The following is a 7,332-nucleotide window of genomic DNA, read 5'->3' as shown; positions in this document are numbered from 1 at the left end:
GGGAGCTGTTCCCGGAGGAATTCGGCAGAAACGGGGACAGCCGGCATTCTGGCCCGCCTCGCGTGCGTTCAAAGAATCCCGTATCCCCGATGTCCGTGGCCAAGTGACATCAGCAGGGGCAGGAAAGAAGTCTCTGCAGCAGCTGCATGACCCCAGGCCTGCCTCACAGCCCTCTGCAGAGAGGGCAGCAGTTTCTGCTCTCCATTCCTCCTTGAGCACAGACAGCACATCTATAAATTACAGGCAGTGATTTTAATTTAGCAGGCTTCTCTGCTGCTAATATTTTGCTGGCCACACTGCAGAAAGATTTCACCTGAATGGCAAACTGACAAGCTGCCTGTCACAAAATGCAGTAAAAATAGACACAAGGAAGACAAAGCAGGCCTGGAGAAGTGGAAATGAAAATGTTTTGGCAGCGAAACCAGATTATTAATGAACTGAGGGGGCAGATTGTTTTTGCTGAAATCACAGTCATTTTTTTTGTATATAAATATTGGTGCTGTGCGTGATGTTGGGACAAGTAAAGAGCAAATACAGGATGCAAGGCATGGGGGGGATGCCATGCAGGTACCCAGTGGTTTCAGGTGCTGCTTGGCCTTCTGACACCCCTGCCAGCCGCCAGGGACACATCAGCCTCAGTCAGCACTTTGGTGAGCCGGATGCCTCCACGTGGTCACAAGCCATGCAGGTCCCCGTTTCAGGATGCACCCCTAGGACAGGAGCCAAGTGCAAGCAGGGCTGAAGGTGTGTTCATGGCACATTCAGCTGGCCAAATGGGAATTCAGGTCCCACCTCATCCATCACATACCAGAGAAGACCTGAAAGCCGAAGGAATGAGGTGGTCCAAGGAGATGAGGTAGTCCTGGAATCCCTGCAGCTCCTGTCCTCAACTGGTCTGATTTCTGCATTTTGTGAGCCAGGAAGTGGCTCAGTCAGTTCTTTGTTCTGCAGGTTTGCTGTGGCTTTTGCTGCAGCATCTCTGGGCCTCCCAGCCTTGTCTTAAGCAAAATGATGAGTGACTGTCTCATGCTTGTTTTCTCCAACCCTCCCTGGGGAAAGGAGCCTGTGCAGCACTGTGACAGGTTTTATAAGGCCTATAGTGGGTTTTGCCTTCTCATATGTGTGCATGTCGCTCCATTTTTATGCAGAAGAATGGAAAGAAAAGTTCATTGTCTTGTGACTGCAGGTCAAGGAGTGCAGGGTATTCATCAGTGTCACCTGGAGCAAGCTCTTCCCCTGGCCAATGTCCTTTCTGACTGTGCTTCACCATGTTTCTAAACAGGAGTCAGGTTTTTGCTCCCAACCAACAGACTGTTGAAACCCTGCTTCAGTGGAGGCAGGACGCTCTCTGCAGGGAATACTCAGACCCTGGCAAACCCAACAGCTACATTTTCCTTCCCCTGGGAGAGGCAGCGAGTTGCCCCTCCTGCTCAGAGCTGCTGGGCACCATCATTGCTGAGTCTCACATCCCTTTCAGTGCAGAGCACCCCTTGGCAGGCAACACTTGCAGAATATGTTCAAAACCCCACCATCACGGTGTGAGTTTTCCAAGTAGGCTGCATAGACATGCTGTGACTGTCACTGTGTGTGGAGAGGCGACAGATGGCTCTCACACATTTGCTCCTGAAAATGCTTCCCCAGTGGCTGGATCCTCCCTTGCTGATCCACACTCTCAGGGTCTTAATTGCTATTCTGAATTAACTTTACTGTGTTACATTTGTGTCATCTCCTGTACAAAGAAACCAGAAGCATCCTGTACTGGGAAAATATACTGTGAGAAGCCAACCTTCACTGAAGGACCCACAGCCTGAAACCTGCATCCTGTGACATCTTGTTCTGGTCCACAGAGCTCCGAAGTTTGGTCCTGTGCAGCCAATCACAGGCTCTGGACATAACTTCAAACGTGATGAAACGTGCAATGTCTTATTTCCCAGCCCATAATCTGGGACAGAAATAAGAGACACTTTAGTTTCTCAACAGATCTAGTCCTAAATATCTTTTTGGACTCGTCAAATGTGGGAAAGAGCTAGAAAACTTCCAGGCCAAGCTGTAGAGTATGAAAACTATGAACACTTGGAGTTAAATCATTCAGCCCAGAGTGGTGTGTTATTTGACGCTTTCCCCTGGAAGATAAAGAGGTGGAAAAGCAGTAGAGATGCAGCAAAAGAATACAAATCAGTAGCAATTAGGAAGGTTAAAAAAAGAAAGAGAAAAAAAATCCCAGCCAAATCCCCTTTCATGTGTCCAGCCTGTTTACATTCTGGGCTAGAATAGTCCTGATCTGACTCACTGCTGGCATTAATGAAGTTTGCACCTCTGGGTGAGCAATTTAATTTATCTCAGCAAGCCAAAGCTCATTATAACAGTCCATAAACGCTATCAGATGAAAGCAGCATCCTTCAGCAATCTCAGGGATTAAAGCAAGGAGGCATTCAACTGCCAAGGCTTCTGCTGGAAAGACTGCAGTCGGAGCATGTGTGCTAGAGGCTGAGGAAGCACAATGCCTCAATTACTGCTGCGGATTTCTCTGTATCGAGACAGTGATCTGGAGCCTCTGAAGCACTCCTCTGGAGGTGAGCAGCTCCCTTTTCTCCCTCTCTCTCTCTCCAGACATCTCTCCTTAGGGTTCATCCGGCCCAGTAGCAGCTGGAGAGAAATGGGGGGCCTGGGAGACTCCGTAGGTTGGCCACAGCTGGTTGCCCTCCTCCAGGGAACAGGAGGCTCCTTGGAGGGGCATTGCAGCGTGAAGGCATAAAGAGAGACTTAGGGTGGGAGGAGGAAAATGGCTGATTCTGTCCTCTTGGGCATGGAAACCTCCTTGCCCCACCTGTCCTGTCCCACGCTGGATCCACCTGAACTGCAGCTCCCAGCGCTGCGCTGGCCTTGCCCTTACCCTCACCTCTCTCTGGGTGCAGGCAGTGCAGCACCCACATGTCATTCCCAGCAATCCCTTTCTGACAGGCTGCCGGGGTGGCTGCAGCTCCAGCACAGGGCACCAGCTGTCTGGGTGAGGGAGCGAGCCCGGCTGAGAGCTCCCTGGCAGAGGTGCTCGGTGGAAATGGCTTCTCCAGCAGTAGGAGTGATCTCCACTGCCTTCACATCTGAGATCATCTGTTCAGATTTGCAATTCTTTTTCATGTGGAGAGTGGTGGAGATGGGGTGGACAAGGGATGAACAGAAATAAACACTCAAATCTTCAGTTTCTTTTCCATTTAATTTAAAAAATGAATTGCATATCCCAAACACAAGTTGGGGAAAAAACAGTTTTTGAAATCTTCCTTCAAAACACAGTGAGGGAGCATCCTCTAGGCTGTGTATGCCTGTGCCTGTGGGGCTGCAGGCTGGTGGGAATGTCCCTGCTGCATCTGAGGAATGGGGCTTCTCTGGGTGCTCCACCACGGTGGGCTCGGGTGAGGGTCTTGCCTCTGAGGACCCACTGTTGTGCCCTGATGTGTTTCAGTCCCACCCTTGCTTTTCCCTCTTCTGGAACAGAATTGCTCCTGTTCCTGGGGTGAGCCAGGGAAACACCGAGCAGCTGGCACTGCCAAAGCACAGCAGTGCCAGAACCTGCCAGGAGCCAGGGCCCTCAGACAGCCGCAGAGGTGTTGGTGGTGCAGAGAAACGCAGGTCTTGATCCAAAGCACAGCCACGCTGCCCGGTCCTGCCTGCTGTACCCCTGAAAGCCTCAGCACACTGAGGCAAGTCTGTGCATTTTCAGCGAGGTAAGACACACTGACCAGATAACGGGGTTCTCATGGATGCACAGCATGTGGATGTGCTAAGCCTGTAATTTCGGGACTATAATTGTCAGTAAATTATTGATGCTGTGGCATGAAGTTGAAGTTAAGGAGAAGGATTCTCATTTCACACAATTTCTCCGAGGACTGCAGTGGAGAAAGTGCCTCCTTCCAGAGGAGGACACGGTGGGATGCTGTTCCGTGCACACCTGGAAACTGGCCTCATGCCAGCCATACCATTCACTTGTGCTGCACATCCACAGCCTCTGGTGCTGGGGTTGTGCAGGGGAAGAGGCTGAGAAGCCACAGTCCATGCGTTGTGGGAATGCTGCTCTGTGCTGGGAGGATTTCTTCAGTCTGCTGCCAGTGCAAGGAGTGAGCTGCCGTCCACTGAGCTTCAGTTCCCATTTGACAACTGCCTCCATTTGTCTCTGTGATCAAAACTGCAGCGCAGGGAACTGCAGCTGTGAGTGGCAGGTATGTCTGAGGGGTTTTGTCAGATCTCTTCCACCTGCTGCTCTACCTGTCAAATCTAAATGTAATTTACTGTGATACAGGCACAGTGTCACCCAGGAGGCACAGCATTCCTGGTACGTGTGATGCAGATGGGACATCTTGTCTGTGTCTTCCTCTCTGTGCATCCTAACACTCTGCAGACACAGGTGAAGAAAAGGCAGAACAGAGGCAGGACGAATCTTTCTCTTGAGTTCCAACAAATCAAGGTAGATGCATCAAGGTCAACACTCACTGTAGAGCCAGGATACCAAACTGTAGAGCCCTGACAGCATGTGTGTGGGTCCCAGCACCCTGTGGGGGCAGCCCCACAGCTGCTTCCCAAGCCGAACCCTTGCCCTGGCCAGGAGCAGGGAGGCTCGGGAAGCATGGGCAGCACCAGCAGAGCAGAACAGGGGGATGGTGGCACCAGGTCAGGGTCAGAGTTGGAATGGGGAACCCCAGGTCCAAGCACCTCACCGGTGGTGTGGAGCCACCCCATGTCCAGCAGCCAGCCTCTGGCCACCAGTGGGGTCTCAGGAAGCCTTGCCCTGCTTTTGTGGGCCTGAGCCTCTGGGGTTCTGTCCTGAGAGAGCCCTGGGAGCAGGCACAGGCAGCTGCCTGCTGACAAGAAAACTGCTGTCAGTTTTTTTTGTCTCCTGCCTGGTCATTGTTAAAATGTCCTTGAGAGCAGAGGGGAGGGACTGCTAGAGCCCTGCATAGAAATAAAAGGGCGTGGAACAAAGGGCCAGGCAGGGGAGCTGGCACTGCTCCTACTGTGGCACATCCTCCTCAACCCCTTTCAGGGAATCAGAGGGGACTGCAGGAGGCTGGAAAAAGCAGGACAGCAGCTTTTGGGGAGGTGCAGGGCTGCTGGAAAGCTAAGTGTTTGGCAGAGAGAGAATGAGAACAGTTACCTCAGTGGCCTGTGCCCACCTCTGGCTGTAAATCACAAGTCAGCACCATTCAGAAGGGCCCTTGGCCATGTGCTTCTGTGCAGCAAAAGCTCACATTTGGAGAGCTTGCTGGAAAATGGTCTGGAGCAGTGAGCACCAATTCCACTGGGAAAACTAGTTTTCTCTAGTTAATGCTCCCTTGCTGTTCTGCACCAGTGTCCCGCCCCCAGCAGGCAGTGGGCAGCTGCTGGGGATCCCAGGTCTGCAAGCTCAGAGCGTGCCAGCTGCAAATGCCCGGCCCATGCCCGCACACCAGCACCTCCCTGGCTGCTCCCCAAAACAGCTTCACTCACACCAGTTCCAGAGCAGCAACAAGCCAGAGCTGACCTTAGCCCTGCTGCTTCAAATACAGTGAGAAAACTACCCCAGCAGAACACAAAGTGAAGTGGGTAAGGATTTACAGGGAAAATGTTACTGACTGAGCTGATAAGGAAAAATTGACTCAGAAACACAAAAGAGATAAAGGCAGAAAGAGCGTCCTGCCCAACCACAGAGACCTGCCACTGTGCAGAAATGTCCCTGTCCTGTCCAATCTGCTCCAGAGCCTCACACAGCTGGAGCAGTCTCCCAGAAGAGGAATCTGACTTCCCAAATCCACCACCTTCACTGACCACTCAGCCTCTGGGGATCATCCCCTGAACTCTCAGGTCTATAGAGGCTCCCTCTGGACCAGCATGTTTCATCCATCCCAAGAGCCCTGACAGCAGTGAATATAAATCAGTGAAAGAAGGAAGGCCAGGAAAGCTCCTAGGAAGAGCAGTAGAAGATAGAGGATTGTGCTTTGACTGCTTCTTTCTAATCTGGGGTGTGGGAAATGCCCAGATATCAGGAAGGCACATCTGTATTTCTCAGAGCTGACCAACAGCAAACAAAGGGTAAGGCTGGACTGTGGTCCTGCCTGCAACTGGACATGAGTCTCCTCCTTGTTCCCACTGCAGCCACCCCAACACCCATAAATCTGCCACATAGCAGAGCCAAATGCTGTGCAGCGCAGGCTCTGCCCTCTGCCTCCTTTCCTGTCTTTGTGCTCCTCTTTCCTGAGCAGTCCCAGACATTGTCAGTCTCAGGGCCAGCCCAGCCCAGAGTGTGGCCCTGCAGACACAGCCACAGTCATGCAGAGCTCTTGCAGCCCAGCTCAGCAGGCCACACTGGGCCTTCTGCAGCCAACAAAGGCCCTGGAGATGCCGGGGTTTGCTGATCCATAGGCCAGCCAGAGCTGTCGGAGTGCTGGAAGTGCCCTGCCTTGTTCAGGCACTGTGCTGGGTTTTGCTTGGCTTGAAAATGACACAGAAACTTCCCCAGCACACTGATTATCCTCCAGGTGGTTTGTGTTTTCTTTTTGGGCATGGATATTTTTCTGGTTCGGGCGTTCTTTGACTTGCTCGCTTGAGCAGTCACCCTGCAGTGGCTGCAGGTTCTTAGGGACGGGTTCACCAAGAACAGACAACTGAGGCGTGGATTCTGGTATGCTCTGCACAAAGTGGCACCGAATCGGCATTTCCGATGGCAAGTGTGATATCTGGGAGCCGAAAAGGGATCCGAGCAGTGAGATCATGGAGGAGGCTGATGTCTGCTGGCAGAAAGAGAGCCTGGATCCAGCGGTCTGTCTGCACACGCTACCTAATTTATTTTTCTTTAGTTGCAGGATAAGAACTCTGCTCCCCCCGCTCCGACCTGTGTGCAGGCCGTGCCTCCGCCCTGTCGCCCGCAGCCATCGCAGGGCCGCGAGCAAGGCGATGGCCACTGAACTCCCCACAAGAGTCAGGATTTCCGCACTATAAATTATAGAAGTAACTCAGGGAAATGATGCTCCAGCAAGACTGCCATTTCGACCATGTCCCCAGGAAGGACGCAAGCAGCGTGTTTGTTCGAAAGGGATCATTTAGGGGCGAAAAAAGGCAAGGAATACAGCCATCGCAGGGCCGCGAGCAAGGCGATGGCCACTGAACTCCCCACAAGAGTCAGGATTTCCGCACTATAAATTATAGAAGTAACTCAGGGAAATGATGCTCCAGCAAGACTGCCATTTCGACCATGTCCCCAGGAAGGACGCAAGCAGCGTGTTTGTTCGAAAGGGATCATTTAGGGGCGAAAAAAGGCAAGGAATACAAAAGATAAAAAAGGCGGCGTGGAGGAGAAGACGGTCC

The sequence above is a fragment of the Corvus brachyrhynchos genome, unplaced genomic scaffold, assembly GCF_000691975.1.
Source record: "Corvus brachyrhynchos isolate BGI_N302 unplaced genomic scaffold, ASM69197v1 scaffold30, whole genome shotgun sequence".
Classification (NCBI taxonomy): Eukaryota; Metazoa; Chordata; class Aves; order Passeriformes; family Corvidae; genus Corvus; species Corvus brachyrhynchos.
Note: the sequence above shows the minus strand (reverse complement) of the source record.